The 18,349-nt window shown below is 27.5% G+C and overlaps 1 protein-coding gene and 1 long non-coding RNA gene across 13 annotated transcripts in view; both read right to left on the minus strand.

Annotated features, from left to right (window-relative positions):
• LOC127279858 (1-phosphatidylinositol 4,5-bisphosphate phosphodiesterase gamma-1) overlaps nucleotides 1–18,349 on the minus strand; it is a 449,077-nt gene that overhangs the window by 307,322 nt on the left and 123,406 nt on the right. The gene's annotated exons all lie outside the window — the stretch shown is intronic.
• On the minus strand, nucleotides 1,982–3,657 carry LOC127279873 (uncharacterized). Its single transcript, XR_007842724.1, has 3 exons — nucleotides 2,540–3,657; nucleotides 2,253–2,480; nucleotides 1,982–2,183 (listed from the first exon to the last, which is right to left on the minus strand). It is a non-coding gene; the product is annotated as an uncharacterized LOC127279873 (long non-coding RNA).

An 18,349-nucleotide genomic window follows, 5' to 3' on the forward strand; every position in this document is an offset into this window, starting at 1 on the left:
GTGAGAGATTCTTTTTCAATCGCCCCAGCCCAAAAAGTCAATGTTCTGGGATTGGTTTCATACTTTGGTAAATTGTTCTCCTATATGATAGTAATAAATCCCTAAAATATAAACTCATTAAAAAAATATTTGTAGAAAGTAGAGGGGGTTGAAGTTTTGACGTTAAGGGTAACATTGTCATTTTCAAATCCGTATAACTATGACAAAAGTTTAAGGATTTTAATTTATCAATAATGAATTTTAATGCATTTTTCACGTACTTTTCAAAAATGTATACGAAATTTAAAAAAAAATTTTTTGACCCCTTTTTTTCAAAATCAACCCTTATTTTTCGATTTTCACCCCTTCGGGTATTTTTTTTTATTTTCATTGGAAAGCTGAGGTTTTTTCCGATGAGCTATGTAAATGTGAAAATGGGACAACAATAATTTTGTGAGAAACATAATATTAAATTAGGCGGTGCCTACCTAAATCCTCAAAGATGATCTCCAGGTATACCCCTTATCGGTACCGCCTACTTTAATCTTCTGTTTCTCACAAAATTATTGTTGTCCCATTTTCATATTTACATAGCTCATCGGAAAAAACCTCAGCTTTCCAATGAAAATAAAAAAAAATACCCGAAGGGGTGAAAATCGAAAAATAAGGGTTGATTTTGAAAAAAAGGGGTCAAAAAATTTTTTTTTAAATTTCGTATACATTTTTGAAAAGTACGTGAAAAATGCATTAAAATTCATTATTGATAATTTAAAATCCTTAAACTTTTGTCATAGTTATACGGATTTGAAAATGACAATGTTACCCTTAACGTCAAAACTTCAACCCCCTCTACTTTCTACAAATATTTTTTTAATGAGTTTATATTTTAGGGATTTATTACTATCATATAGGAGAACAATTTACCAAAGTATGAAGCCAATCCCAGAACATTGACTTTTTGGGCTGGGGCGATTGAAAAAGAATCTCTCATATGAGGATATTCAAAATGCAAATCCTAACACTTTTCTTCCAAACAATATGCCATTTCCCAATTATTATAAACCAACGGAAACTTTTGTACATCATATTAAACCATATATGATTTTTACTATTAATGTTCCACTTTTATCAAAGAATATATATCAATTATTCAAAATGCATTCGATTAGAGGAACGTAAAAATGGAATAAAAATTTTAAATCTATTATTGATGTAAATCCTGAAAATAAATACATTACATTTTCTGATGATAATACAACCTACTTCACTTTCAACAATGAATGGATGAAAACTTGCTCTTCTCAATTACCGGATCTTACATGTAAAATCCCAGCAGAAATAAAATCTTCAATTACTGAACCTATATGTGAGAGTTCACTCTTTTTCTTCAACTCTTTTCAAAATGCAACTTTCAAATTATATCAGAACCAGAACCTAGATGGTTACCACTACATCAAAATAATTCATGGATATATAACTTGCAACCAAAGCACTTGTTTCAAATGGAATGCTCAGGAAATTCAGAATCCTAATTTTCATAAACGGTAATGGAAAATTACAAATTAAACCTAATTGCATACTTAACTTAATCGTAAAACTAAAAAAACTATACAGAAAGAAAAATTAAATGAGAGACGCCATTATAAAAATTATATTATTCACTTAATAATTTCATTTATCATTTTATTAATAATCATAATTCTAATATGTATCATTTATAAAATATCTCAAGATCAAATTCAAGATTTATGTTTTTGGCATAAACACATAGCCAATCTTGACAGAGAAAATACCTATGACCTTCCACATAGTTATCAAACAATGCCTATGATCAGAGTAAATCCTCTTCAAGGACTTCATACAATAATGGAAGAAGCATAAAAAATTAATTTAAAATCAATCTTTTAAGAATAATTGAATTTATAATTATTTCGAAACATATCTCCAATATTTAATTAACAAAATAAAGAATTTTCGGGAAATTAATAAATAAATTACTACATAGATATAAAATATATTTATTATTGTTCTTCACAAAATTAGTATATACAATATTCTCTTTACATATTAAAAAACATACAGTTAACTCACTTTAATCAATAATTTATTAAAATTTATGAAACAATAAGGCAAAATTAATTTTCATTTAAAAAAATATATTTATTATAAAAGCTTTCTTTTTTTGGTTTTAATCCCTCGAAATACTGAAACAAACAAAGTACAAAATACAATCAATTAATTAATGAATATATTAGATAAAATTCTCTACATACCTCTATTATGGTATTCTCAATTATTTGGAAGGCTGTATTTTGGTAATAAAAAACTTCATTATTTTCATCTAATCTCTTAATTACTGTCTCTTTAAAAAGTTTTATAATGAACTATGGAAAACAACAAAACCTTTCCGGTAATACAAACATTCCATTTGGTGTTTCTAATTTGGGTAAAATTTTTATAAATCTTAAATTTCTCACACAAGTAATATATTCATTTTCAACCTAGAAAAAATAAATAATATTAATTTTTGTTCTAATAAAATATATAAACAATTACTTACCCTACATAATGTATTATCTTTGATCCAACAATACACCTTTCTTATTTCAAAAACACCGTCTATTGTCTACTCATCTATTTGTTTCAATACCTCCAAATACAAATCATGTTGAACCTCGATTTCAAATAAAGACCACCATCGTGGTAGAAAAATTTTCTTCTGATTTATTATTATATAGATAATAAATCCTCTATTTATTTTTTCCAAGACGTATGTGGATCTTACACGCCATCTATGTTGCAAATCTTTTGGGAGGAGAGGAAAAATATATTCAATTTGATTATCTTGAGAAATTTGACATCCACTATTTGTGGTATTTTTTATTGGCACAATAGTCGTTCGTTTCGTGTTCCTTCTTTCACTGTTTAAAGGTGATTGGTTTTCACCAGGTGCAATTATTTGCACTTCACTCGTAGACTCATCCACAACATCACTTTCAGTTATATTTATTAATTGATTTATCGCTTCATTACCTAATAACTCAGCAATTAATTTATTGAAATTATCATTTCGTCCAGACTACTAGAACTTTTGGATTCCATTTCTTTTTCTTATTTTTCTCGATTGTATCGTTTCAAAAATTCTAAGAGAACTGACTAAAAAACAAATGATCTGGCCTTTTTAAACCCCAAAAATCATTTAAATATTGTGAAGAGTGGAAAAGAAATCTAATGGAAAAATAGAATCGAGTTAATGGAAAACTTTTAAAACCTGCATTTTTATTATCTACAAATGTAAGATAATTAATCTATTACATATCCCTCCGACAATTTGTCTTTGATTTTATGAGCAGTCAGATGGCGTGGAGACAAGTTAAAAGGGAGAACCTTTCCCGCTCCCTTTATTAACACATTTTCATTTGTAGCTCTTCATATTTAAAAAACGAATTTCAATCTTGACAAAACTATACTTATTAAATTTAAATTTTATTTTCTAAAGATTAAACATCGTTGTATTTAATCTTTTAGATGAACCCAATTAAAGAATTGGAGAATTTAAGTATTCAGTAGGGTGAATTCATGCCTAAAAAATCAAAGTTGTCCCCTAGTTCTCCGATTTTGATGAAACTTGGTAAAATTGTAGGGAAATACATGAAAATAAATAATCCAAAAGCGATTTTGAAAATTTTTGGATTTACAGGGGTTCAAAAATTTTATTTTAAATTTTGAATAAGATGTATTTCTGATAAAAATGAATGAATTTTAATAATTTTTTCAGGAATTACGTATTATTTACTAACATTTCGGAAAAAAATTTGACCAAAAAAAATTTTTTTTTAAACAAAAAATTTGAAAAATAATTTTTAAATAAATTTTTGAGAAGTACAATTTTTTTTTTTAATATATGTGATCATCTACGACAAAACAAGGCTTAGCTCCCAAAAGTAAATTTTACAGGGCAGGCGATTGAAGTAGAAGCAGAAACAAGGAACACGCTTGACATGCCCGTCTTTAGAACGTTATAGTGTCAAAAGTAATTGACAAAAACAATTTCTGACTTTTGCATGTGAAAGAGCAACTTAAAATCTATCGATTAGCACTAAAAACTCAAAATTGATTTTTTTGGAGCTAAGTCTTGTTTTGTCGTGGACGGTCACTTATTAACATTTCGATTCCTTAGGATTTCATGAGTATTTTGTCTTGGCGCGCAGTGCCGAAGCGAGCACGCAGGCAAAGACACTGTTGAAAGCTAATGTTTAAAATTGCCTGCATACTGCAAATCTTAACAGAATTTAATTTCTCTTTTTGGAAATTGATCAGCAATACATGTATAAACAAACTTTTTTATTCATTTTCTTATTATTAACAAAGTGACACTTATAAATAAACAAATAACTGGATCCTATTTATATAGTTATTGGAATTCACTGTTTTTTAGTAATTGATTCATCCTACCCAAATCATTTAAACTAATGTTTTAAAATTAAAATAATTCTATTAAAATTAATATTAATATTAGTATTATTAATATATTATTAACAATAATTTTTTTAAACAAGTTTTATCAGAACTATGTTTTTAACAAACTTCTTTCTCAAATATGTTTATTATTCGTTTGAGTCAAAAAGTTAATGACAAATGGTTTATTTTTAAAATATAAGTATTTTTATTAAAACTTTCAATCAACAAGTTATGAACTAATATTATTGAATGTTAAGGGTTTTGCTAACTTTTGCATTTGAATACACCTTACATTTAATTTGGTTTTTGTTGAGTGGTTTAAAACAATGGAAACTTCTAGATCCAATTAATTGTTTTGCCAGTCTTTTTGCAGTACCTCCAATTCCATCACAAGGTCCTTTACCGTGTGAAGTAGCGTAAAAATGCCATTCAGAATGCACTTGAAAATCAGAAAAGTGGTGGGCAAGGTTAATTAAATTGTACCTATTTTTATACTGCGATGCAGCTCCATCAGTGAAATAAACAATTTTTTAAATTACATGCCTTCTTCTTAAATCGTTTATTAATTTCTTAATAAATAAATTTACAGCATTAGCATCATGGCTGAGATCCTCAGAAATCATTTCAAAACTTTCATGTTCGAGTTTACCTTCATTCGTAAAATAAACGAAGAAAGGATGCAAAGTAATTTGGTCTTTTGCCCAAAATTGGCTCTGAATCGCATCCTGAATGACTACTGCGTAATTTTCGAGAAAATCACCTAACACCAAAAATTCTCCAGGATTCAGAGACTTTTTTACATTAGAAAGATGCTTAATTTGCTCTTTAGCAATGAAGTCATGCATTAAAAGAATCTGTAAGTTTGTTAAAAAACTTTCAATGAAATCGTCGACTTCCTCAACGCAATTAATCAACTCGGTTCTATCAGTCGATACCCAACTTCTGTATGTAACTGTGCCTACACAATTGCTGTAGAAAACATTCATTAAAGTGTCGATTAACTTTTCAATGTCATTACATTTTTGACATTCTAGTAAAAAACATGAATCTGATGGAGGATTGCAAACCATTTTTTGCAAAATAGTCTTATACGAACCTAGAAAGGAAGCTTCAGTATCATTTTTCGTTAATTCTTCTAACTGAACATCCTGAATCTTCAATATTACATTCTGATGAATCTTACAGACACATACCTGATGTGTACCATCAGAGCCTGCGAATACACATTCTTTTGGTCGCAGTTCGGCCAGCTTCGATAAGCCTAGTTGACGATCGGAGTGTTCGATTAGATAAAGAGCATGAATTTCATTCAGATTTCCAAGTAATAAACGTTTTTGCACTTGAGTGCGAACATTATTTACTATGCAAGAAACGTAATTCTTCTTTCCAGGTAGCACTCTACTGATTTCGTCGTTGTAATAAAATGATTTAACCGAATCTATGGTTTCCTGCGGCAGAGTCAATGTTCCTTTTCAAGGATTTTGAGATGAACCAATGCCTTTTTCTTCGTGAAGCATAAAAACTTTACGAGCCAAAGTGTACGAAACTTCAAAATATTTTTCTAATTTTCGAGCACTCCAATCTTTTGGTGCCATAGTCAGAAGCCTTACAATCTCAACTTTGCTTTTTGTTTTCTTTGTCATCTCTTTGATTTCTTCAACAAGTTCATGAATTTCATTTTCACTCAAATCATCATCTTCTAAATCAAATACTTTTTTCAATTTTGAATTCAAAGCTGTCTTAATTTCTTCAACTTTCTTTTTTCGAGCTACATACGATCGGAAATCCTTATTTTTTAAAATAGGTGAAGCACCCAAAAGCAAAAGAATTGTATTCAATTTTTTTAAATTCTCGTCTTTTTCGATACTTCTTTCTATATTATCACTCTCCTCTATTTTGATTTTTTCGCTGTTAATAATTTCAGCATCTAATTCAATCTGTTCAATGGAAATTTTCTGAGATGTTGACTGTTCTACAGTTTCTTCCATCGAAGACATGGAAGAAGAATTCAATTCGTCAGAATTTTGTTCTCTTGTAGAAATAATTTTACTTCTCACATCTAGTCTACACGTGTCGCAAATAAGACTTTCTTTTTCGAGACCCAGTTTTTTCTGCAATAAAATACTAGCAGGGCGAATATTCCTTTCTGGAATATTTTTTCCATGATTTACCTTTTTATAGGGATTATAACAATATTTCGGACCCATAATATTAGTTTTAACCCCAACTATATTTATGGTGAAACTTAAACTAAGAGAATATAAAAGAAATTAAATAAAAATAAAAAAAATCTAGAAATAAAAGAAACTTATGCAACTAAAAAAACACGAAACAAAATTAATAAAAATTAAATTCAAACCAAGAAGACCTATAAGTAAGAAAAAAACTATTCAAATTAATAAAATAATAAACTGGCACAAAAAGTTAAATTATTTTTATTTATCTGAGCTCAAAAGCATGAAATACAATTACTGTGCTGGGGATGTAGTTCGAACGAATGCTCGGAGAGAAATGAATACCACTCAGTGCCCACTCTGACAAGCTTAGAAGTTTGTCAGAGTGGTGATTGAATGCGTTACGATCCGCGAATGCGTATTTCAATCCAACAATATATTCAAAAGCAAAGATAAAAATAGCAACCAGTGATCAAAATATCCCTGTAACTGGTAAATTGCAATCGAATTAAAATGATTGTGTATTTATTTTACTAATTAATAATAATTTACAGATGTAAATAAACAAATAATACAATACTTATATTTTAAAAATAAAACATTTGTCATTAACATTTTCACTGTAACGAATAATAAACATTTCTGAGAAAAAAGTTTGTTAAAAATATAGTTCTGATAAAACTTGTTTAAAAATAAATAAATAAATAACAATATACTATAATTTTAATAGAATAATTTTAATTTTAAAACATTAGTTTAAATGATTTGGGTAGGATGAATCAATTACTAAAAAACAGTGAATTCCAATAACTATATAAATAGGACCCAGTTATTTGTTTATTTCTAAGTGTCAATTTGTTAATCATTAAAAAATCAATAAAAAAGTTTGTTTATACATGTATTGCTGATCAATTTCCAAAAAGAGAAATTAAATTCTGTTAAGATAAGTGCTCGCTTCGGCACTGCGCGCCAAGATAAAAAATTCAATATCTCCGAAAGTTTCAGACCCTCCATCGGTTTTTTTTTCAAAATACTTATGAAATCCTAACGAATCGAAATGTTAATATTAGAAAGAAAAAAAAATGGTATTTCAAACTCAAAAATTTATTTAAAAAATATTTTTCAAATTTTTTGTTTAAAAAAAAAATTTTTTTTTTGGTCAAATTTTTTTCCAAAATGTTAGTAAATAATACGTAAGCCCTGAAAAAATTATTAAAATTCATTCATTTTTATCGGAAATACAGCTTATTCAAAATTTAAAATAAAATTTTTGAACCCCTGTAAATCAAAAAAATTTTTAAAAATTTTCAAAATCGCATTTGGATTATTTATTTTCATGTATTTCCCTACAATTTTACCAAGTTTTATCAAAATTGGAGAACTAGGGGGCAACTTTGATTTTTTAGGAACGGATTTAACCTGTTTTACCGACCACCTAAAAAATGGCTCTCAATTCAGACTGTGATTTGCCTTTTAATTAAAAATAAAATTATTCTCAAATTGTTTTACCGACCGAACATTAAAGTTAGTTTACCGACCACCCAATAGATGTTGCTCACTTCAGTCTGTGGTTTTAAACTTTTTTACCGAATTAGTTTACCAGCCACCCAATAGATAGCGCTCACTTCAGTCTGTGGTTTTAAACCAAGAAGACTAGATACAGGAGGTGAAACTCAGTAGTGGGGGAATACTAAGGAAGTGGGCAGCGTGACGGCGGAGCAAAAATCATTTCGGTTAATGCGCACCAAATGAATTTGTATTCTGCGCATACAAACACAATCACACCAATAAACATTCAATTCTTGGTTTGCACCCCACGTGTCTTCTGCCGCGCAATGTTTTGTTTTTACTGCATTCTTGTCGGCTTTTTTTACAAATAATAAATAAATTTTTTGTGATTAATGTGAATGTTATATGATTATGGTGCGAATTTGCTGTTTACTAAATTGTACCAATAGTAGCGAGGACAAGGAAAATCGGAAACTTTTTTTTGGTTTCCCGAAAGATGAGGTTAAGTAGAACTTAATTAATTTCTTGATTATATAATACTTTTTGATAAGGATATAAACTATCCATTAAATTGGCAATAGTTTAAAGAAATATAAGATATAAATATGCTAAATAAGATTTATATGCTAATATAATTGTCTGCATTTACAGAATTCTAAGAACAGGTGGTTAAAATTAATTGGGAACAACCTGAAAAAGGAAAAAGGGATTCGTGCAAGAAACGTCATGTTTATTTGTGAAGAACATTTCACAAAAGATTGTTTTCATTATGACTCAACGAAAATATTAGTAGACGGAATAATTTCAATGAAACCACGACAACGGATTACTTTGAAAAAAGGCAGTTTCCCCTCTATTTTCAAACAGGTGAATGAATTAAATGGTATTGAAAATTTTATTTTAAACTATTTAAGTGGGTATAATAGTAATTATTTAAATTGAAATTTTAACACTTTTCAGAGCTTCCTTGAATTTTGTTTAATTTGAAAAATTGATTTCCTTTACTCTGTCTTATGAAACAATAATTACTTTACATTAAATTGAATCAAAAATAGTCTTAAAAGATTGTATCCTAAATTTTTTCATAATTAAAAAAGTTAATTTTTATCTTAAACACAGTCTGCAGTTCCACACACTCCAAAATCGTCAACACCTCTTGCTACCAAGATAAATAAAAGAGAATTATCTCCAGATTCCCTCAGAAGAGCTAATATTGCAAATCGTTTAATGACCTTTTCGGATTCTAATCCTTCAGTGGAAGCTGGCATGCTTTCCAATTCTGTTTTGTCAACAGAAACAGTTGAAGAATTGGTTCAAGATTGGCATGCTAGGAACCAGGAAATATTTCCACGATTTTGGGGAATAATGGATATGGAGGATGAGGGACTTATGTTTTCATACAATGGAGATATTGTATGTAAAGTAACACGTTCGATTGTGGTGAAAAAAGACATGAATGTTGAGGTAAGTTCATATTAAACAATGTGAATGACTATTATTATTGCATGACTATTATTATTATTATTTATTTATAGGTTGTAGCACATGGCACGATTGTTAAATTCCATGTATTGGATAAGGTAACGTGCCTGGAAGATTTGCGATTAGCGATGATAAAAATATCATCGTTGAATTTGTGTGCAAGTTCTTGGTATGGGTCGTGTAAAAATGGATTTTTTATACGCAAAGCACATTCTTCAAGTGACAAATGCAAAGAATGCCAAATTAAAGCTAGGAAAGAGAAGAGAAATGAGAAGCGGAGGGAAATTCGATTGAGAAATAAAATAGACAGAAAGAAGAAAACAGTAATAAACATTAAAAAAAAATATAATAGATGTTTACAGAAGGTAATAAGAACAATAATTTGCTACTCTGATTGCATTTAATTGATAAAGAAAGTTCAGAATTTATTATTATTGTTATTATTATTATTTCTGATTCAATCTCTTGAAGAACACGTAGAGGACCTTATGGCGCGTTGCAAAGAGCAAGATGAAGACACAATAACCATTGCGATAAAAGATTTACCTGTGGAAATGCAGGAAGTTGTTCGTCACATACATAAATATGGAAAGCAGGAAGACGAACGGGGAATGCGATACAGTAGACGGTGGATCTTGGAGTGTCTCTTACTGAACATTAAAAGCAGGAAAGCGTACCTGCATTTGAGGAGTCATAACATTCTCCCATTACCAACGATGACTACCTTAAGACGGTACTTAAAAAATATGAAACCTCAATACGGTTTCGATCCCAAGGTTTTCGACATGCTTAAAAAGAAAGGCGAGTCTATGAAGCCGGAGGATAGAAGAGGTGAATTATTTTTAATACTTGCCTTTAAAGCGAAGTAACGAAAAAGCTTTTCTTATTTTATATATTTTTTATAAATACTAATTGTCGCTTGGTTTTATAGGTGTTTTAGTTTTAGACGAGATGTCTATTAGTGAAGGTGTCACTTTTAATACTGAAACATTATCGGTTATTGGCTTCACTGATTTAGGAGAACATACCCCGGCTCATCAGAAAACAGAGCGTGCAGATCACGCTCTTGTTTTCATGTTTCAGCCCTTTCGAGGAAAGTGGGTGCAGAATATAGCTGCATTCCTCAGTAAAGGTGCTGCCACTGGGGAAGTACTTAGCCATCTTATTTCTGAATGTGTTTGCCTATTAGAAAACCAAGGGTTTTTCGTTGACGTCGTTACCTCAGACGGCGGTACGTGGAATCGCGCAATGTGGAAACGCTTTGGACTTAAGGATTTAGAGGCCAGTTCTGAACACCCGAGTTCACTGGAAGAAAATGAAAATTCCGATACTTACTGTCGACGATTATGGTTTTGCAGTGACTTTTCTCATCTAATAAAAAATTTGAGAAATTTTCTAATGTCGAAAGAAACGATAAGGGTATAATAATTTTTTAAAGTATTTTAAAATTAAAGAACTATCTAATCTAAGTATCTAATTATGTTATTTTACAGACTCCTGATGGCACATTTAAAAAAAACCATTTCCGAGCAGTTATTCGATGTGACGGAGGGCCTAAAAGTTTAGGCTTAAAAATAGCGTATAAACTAACCCCAGATCACATCGATCCGCAGTTCTTCCAGAAGATGCATGTTAACAAGGCTTTTGATGTACGTAATACATAATTTTTAATATTATATTATTATGAATTTGTTTTTAAATGACCGGCAAAATTTTTAAATATGTTTTTTCGCGTTCTGTAAACATATCAAATTAGCGCTTGACCCCTTTTGTCATGCCACCCTTCATTTAATAGTGAATGTATATAATTTATTAAATATTTTTGGAAATTTATTTCTTGCTGATTTCAGGAATTCTATCCCGTACATAAAACATAGTAACAATCCGTTTTTTATTAACAATAATTAAACAACAGTAATGCTTTTCCAGCTTTTCTCTGTGAATGTAATTGCAGCGATGGAAATTTTCAAAAATAATGGAGAGCAAGACCTAGGAGATTCTGAACCTACCATTAATTTCTTAAAACGATTCAATGGACTTATCTGTGCCATGACATCAAGAAGTTCAATGAACGCACTTGCAGAAAATAATCAATTTTATCACGTATGTATTTCATAGCTGTTTTTTTCCTAATATAATATTCTTTGGCTCTCTAGGCGGTAATAGTACCTTAACGACAAATTTGAAAAATTGTTATCTATATTTTGTTTATTTAATTAATGAGTATTTATTAATGATTGTAGGAAATTGTTAACTGCCAACAGTACATGCACAGGTGGAAGAAATTTGCGACTGACGAAGGTGTTCCTTTCATGTCAGAAAATACTTTTAATGGGTTTATTGTAACTCTCCAAACTGTGATTGAAGTCATGCAATTTCTATGCACAAAATGCAATTACAGATTTCTGATGACATCAAGACTGAACCAAGATGCTCTCGAAGTGAGATAATATTTTTAATATTGTTTTATATTATACCGTCAAAGAATTTTTTTAAAAATGCATATTTATATTGAATATTCTTGTAGGGAATGTTTGGGATGATACGCGGATGCTGCGGGGCTCATGACAAGCCAGATCCTCTACTGTTTATCCAAATATACCGTTTAATAAGTTTTTACTCCTTGGTAAAGCCTCCAAGAGGCTCGAATGTCGACGGTGTAGAAATTTTTTAAACACTGTTACAGGACAAAGATGCCAAAATAGATGAAAATAAAGAAGCTTGGATTAAAGCTCTAGATGAAATCGTTGAACGTGGGGAAAACAATAAAGAATGCTATACAGTCAGGCACGCTCACGACTACAACGTCGAAGGAGTCAATGCATATGTTCAAGCATACTTTTCCGGCTTTGTCAGTAAAAGGATTGAATCATGGACGAAATGTCAAGATTGTCTGTCGTCAGTCACGAAGGCGGAAGGCAATTTGCCTCGAGATGAAATGATTAATAATCTTAGCAGAGGTTATTTAAAATATCCGTCCGATAAACTTTTTAATCTTTTAGTGAAACTAGAGAATGCAATTATGCAAACAATTGGCCAAGAGCCATTAAATTTTTATTCATTTCAACATATTGTACAAAATATCTTGTCGGAATCTTTAACGTTTGTAGGATGCACAAATCACAAAGAACAACTAACAAAAACTGTGATCAACTATTACACTTTAGTTAGAGCCAAAATAATTTGCAAGAATCATAATAAAATTTATGATGAAGCGAGAAAGAAGGAAAAAAGATTAAGAAAATTGTCGAAACTTGTTGGGAAGGGAAAAGATTTAGCCCCCAAAAAGATTAATAATAGATGCCAAAAAATAAAACAAGGGAAAATATTAATAAAAGTAAAGTAAAAAGTTGAAATAGATATTTAATATATTCGTTCTTATAAATTTTATATATTTATAACTATTAAATGTCGGTAAATTTTATATTTACTTTTTAAGAAACTGTTTAAAGCGGTTAAAAAATAATGGATGCCAAAAATTAGGTCAAGGGAAAATATTAAAAGTAAATAACCAATCTACAAATAAATAGCTCTTAAATGACAATAAAAGAGTAGTAAAAGTTAAAATGGATATTTAATATATTCGTTCTTATAAATTGTATATATTTATAACTATTAAATGTTTGTAAATGTGGGTAAATGTTATACGTACTTCTTAAGAAACTGTTAAGTGACTTAAAAAGGTTTAATAAAATGTTATTTTCAAATTAAATTATTGTACTACTAGCAATATTAAACGCGCGCAAGCGCGCAAAATTGAGTATTTCATTATTTGTTATAGAGAAATTAAAAATTAATATTATCAATAATTATTTAAATTTATTAGAATATTATTCCATATTAAATGATAAAAATAAAAATTATATGTTTATAGGCCTCAGATTATTAATTATTAAATTATTAAATTTTAAATTCAAAGTCTTTTAAAATTCAATTATTTTCCAAATTTTCAATTTAAAATCAAATGAAATTCAATTATTACCCAAAATTTCCATTCAAAATCAACTGAAATTCACTTATTTTCCAAATTTTCAATTTAAATTCAAATAAAATAAAATTATTTTCTAAAATTTCATTTCAAAATTAATTATCCAAAATCAACTAAAATTGAATTATTATTTAAAATTGTAATTGAAATTTAATTATTTTCCAAAATTCCAATTCAAAATCTTTTAAAATTCAATCATTTTCCAAATTTTCAATTTAAAATCACATAAAATTCAATTATTTTCCAAAATTTCAATTCAAAATCTTTTAAAATTCAATCATTTTCCAAATTTTCAATTTAAAATCACATAAAATTCAATTATTATCCGAAATTTTAATTTACAATCAACTAAAATTCAAATATTTTCCAAATTTTTCTATTGAAAATTAACAAAAATTTAATTATTTAATTATTTTCCAAAATTTCAATTCCAAAATTAACTAAAATTCAATTATTTCCCAAAATTTTAATTCAAAATCAAAGAAAATTTAATTACTTTCCAAATTTTTAATTCAAAATATTTTAGAATTCAATTATTTTCCTAGTTTTCAATTTAAAATGAAATAAAATTCTTCAATTATTTTCTAAAATTTCTATTCAAAATTAATTATCCAAATTTTCAATAAAAAATGAACTTAAATTAAATTATTATCCAAAATTTCAGTTCAAAATCAAAGAAAATTCAATTATTTTCCAAATTTTCAATTTAAAATCAAATGAAATTCAATTATTACCCAAAATTTCCATTCAAAATCAACTGAAATTCACTTATTTTCCAAATATTCAATTTAAATTCAAATAAAATAAAATTATTTTCTAAAATTTCATTTCAAAATTAATTATCAAAAATCAACTAAAATTGAATTATTATCCAAAATTTCAGTTCAAAATCAAAGAAAATTAAATTATTTTCAAAATTTTCAATTCAAAATCAATTAAAATTCAATTATTTTCTAAATTTAAAATCAAATAAAATTTAATTATTTTCTAAAATTTCAATTCAAAATTAATTATCAAAATTTTGAATAAAAAATCAACTAAAAATGAATTATTATCCAAAATTTTAATTGAAATTTAATTATTTTCCAAAATTTCAAATCAAAATTAAAGAAAATTTAATTATTCTAAAAAATTTGAATTCAAAATTAATTGAATTTTCAATAATTTGAATTTAAAATCATTTAAAATTTAATTATTTCTAAAATTTTCCATCGAAAATTTTTTGAAATTTAATAATTTCAATTATAACTCTAAGGGAATTCAATTATTTTTAAATATATTTTTATAATATTCTTTGAAAATTCAAGTATCTGAAACCATTTTTCAATTAAAAATGATTATCAAATTATTGTATTTTGTCTGTAATTTCTAATAAATTTTTTAGTGAAATCATAAAAATTTTTAATTAAAATCACTTGAAGTTCAATTAAATTTAAAAAATGTTTTCCAAAAAATTTTTTGATAAATTATTTTTAGTTCTGTAAAATTTTATTATTGTTTGAAAATTAACAATATCTTTTGAAATTTAATTATTTCTAAAATTTTCAAGTTTAATTTGACACGTCATAAGATTACTATTCAAAAAACACGTGAAATCATAAAAGACCAACTTCAAGTTAGGACAGAAGGACAGACCAAGCATTTTATTATTATATAATTTTATTACAATTTATTCGTGTTTATTTTTCTGTAAATAATTCCATACATATAAACCATTTTTAAACATTTGGTTAACGACGTCATTTCTATTGAAAAGTAATTACATCGATGTAAATTACAATATAGGAGTTATTACACATTTAAAAACTTAAGGAATTTTCATAAAATATTACATAAAATTGATCATGAATGAAAGTTTAAAACATTCGAATAAATTGAAATTAATTGTAAATAAAAATAAAAATTTCTATAACCTTTAAATTAATTTTCAGTTATAACTAGAAAATTGATTTACATCAAAATTTAAAAATTACTGTTAATATTATATGATAAAAGGATTGTAAAAATTGAAAACATTCCTATAAATTGGAATCGATTGTAAATAGAAAAAAATTTCTATAACCTTCAAATTAATTTTCAGTTATAAATAAAAAATTGAGTAATATCAAAATTTAAAAATTGATATTAGTAAAGTATGGTAAAAAAAATTGTAGATATATATTCCATAATAATACTTATTAATTACTTGAATAAACTAGATAAAATTCAAGAATCTTTACTTAAATACTTTCCCATTATTTTTACTGTTTCTTCGTAAACACTTTTTCATCTCACATCAGTGCAAGTAATTTTTATTCTTGCATGTAGATCACTTCGGAATAAATAATTCTATCAATCGTTTTCAAAATATCTTCGAAATCCTTTACTTTTTGCGGCTTCTCGAATGTGATCCAATTCAGTACTTTCGAATGGTAGTAAACTGTAATTTTCAACTGTAAATTGATAGAAACTGCTAAATATGAACGATAGTTTTCCTCAATTCTTAAAAACATTATTTGGCCACTTGGATCTTCTATTCCTGTCCATTTTTTGTTTGGCAACTTGACAGTGTTCATATGTCTTTTGATCACCGTATAATTGAATTTCGTATTATGCTGATCACTTCTTGATTCTGTGTGCTCCATTTTGTAGATAACACAGTTCTAATAACAATAAAATAATATTTTATTTTTCTTTTTTTTTAAATACGAGACGCATGCAAATAAAATTTAATATCTAAAATACATACCTTTTAAATTATTCCTATTTATACTAATTATTGTGATGGAAAACTATCAATTCTTATCAACAATTTTGTTCAAAATATTTTTCTCCTTCTAACAATTTTCATAAGTATAAAGACTATAAATATATACCACTAAAAACGCTATAAACACCTTACAACAAACACTTTACCATGAGAAACCTAACCTCATTTTTACTTGTTTGACATAAACATGTGTAAATGTGCGCAGAACAGATATTCATTTAGGGCGCATTGACCGAAATGATTTTGCTCCGCCGTCTCACTATCCCATTTCTTGTTCCCCCTCTATGCACAGGAATCAAGTGAAGTTTGACCTCCTGTATCTAGTCTTCTTGTTTTAAACATTTTTACCGAATTAGTGTACCCGCCATCCAATAGATGGCGCTTACTTCACTTTGTGTTTTTAACATTTTTTACCGAATTAGTTTACCCGCCATCCAATAGATAGCGCTCACTTTTATTATCAACTTTATCTTAGAAATTATTTTTCAATTAAAACTGTTTTACTGACCAGTTAATTAATTTATTAAAGGTAAGTTGTTATAAACAAATTATTTAATTAGGTATATCATATTTAGAAAATAAATATTATTTTTTTTTTTAAATATTTTTTAATTCAAACTGTTTTACCAATCGAGTTAATTATTTTATTAAGGGTAAGTTGTTATAAACAATTTATTTAATTAAGTATAAAATATTTTGAGTATTTAAAAAAATTAATTTTATTTTTATAAGTGAAATTGTTTATAAATTCTTTATAAACAATATAATTTTTATTGTTATTATTAGTCAACAAATTATTATTAATTTATTCCTCTAATTAGTTCACTTAATTATTAAGTTCTTTACAAAATAATTAAATTTTTAATTTTTAATTTTAATTCTCTTCGCGCCTTCCTATGAACATGCGCAATAAGAATACATGTGAATCAGCCGTAGTGAAAAAAATATGTGTGTTTCCGATCATAAAGACGCTTTTAAAATAAATGGACGCTGAGAGGAAAGAAACGTGGTACGTATCTAGGCCCGGAGGACACTAGAAATAAGGTGGTAAGTGTTTATTTCAAAACAACTTTTATAACCTTTTTTTGTTTTGAATTTAATTCAATATTCTAATAATTTTTTTTAGGAAGGTGAAAATAAAGATATGGGCCGACAGGCCCAACAAGAAGAAACGCCTCCAATAGTAAGTAGTTTTCATTTTGAAAATTTTAATTATATTTACATTTTTTTATGTATACATACATACATATACATATATGTTTTCTGAAAAACATAGGCAATGATATGAAAAGGATTGTAACATGTGTTGCTTTTCCTATAACTAAAATCAAGCAAACACATTTAAAATTTTTGTGACCTGCGAGTCTGGTCTCCAAAAGGCAGTCGGAAGGATCTTTTATGGTTTTATGGCTTTTCATTGCAAAATTAAAAATTGCTGGAATTAAAAAAAATAGTTGAATAAATATTATATTTGCAATGTAAAGGTTAAAACAATTACAACGGTATAAAATTTTTTGCAAATACTATAAGTTTAGAGTTTGTACATATGTAAATCATGAAATTATATAACTTTTCCAAAAGCAAATTTTAATATTTAGACGTAAAAATTTATATCGTTGGAATCGTCAAAATCTGAAAATGGTAAATTTAATATTTAAAAAATTATTTCTTTGGATTTAAATATTTTTTATTTTGCATCAAAATGCCATAAAATCTAAACGACCCTAAAATGGACAAAAAAAATTTAGTTGTCCTATACACATGTTTCTTCAAATTTAAAAGAAATTGAAAGAGAAAGCTTATTTGCTTATTTCACGCGTTTTATAATATGTACAATGAACTGCGAAATGTCCCGGTTTATGGAACAAGAAATCTGTGTTTCATATTCCACGGACACGTAAGATATGCGTTGTGCGTATTTATGGGACAGTGCTTAATACTGCCCTCTTATATTTCACAGTGATATTTAGTGAATATTCAGAGAGCTGAATCGAATAGATAATATTG

This window comes from Leptopilina boulardi, unplaced genomic scaffold (assembly GCF_019393585.1).
Source record: "Leptopilina boulardi isolate dan_hultmark-lab unplaced genomic scaffold, ZJU_Lbou_2.1 LbouV2_224, whole genome shotgun sequence".
Taxonomy (NCBI): Eukaryota; Metazoa; Arthropoda; class Insecta; order Hymenoptera; family Figitidae; genus Leptopilina; species Leptopilina boulardi.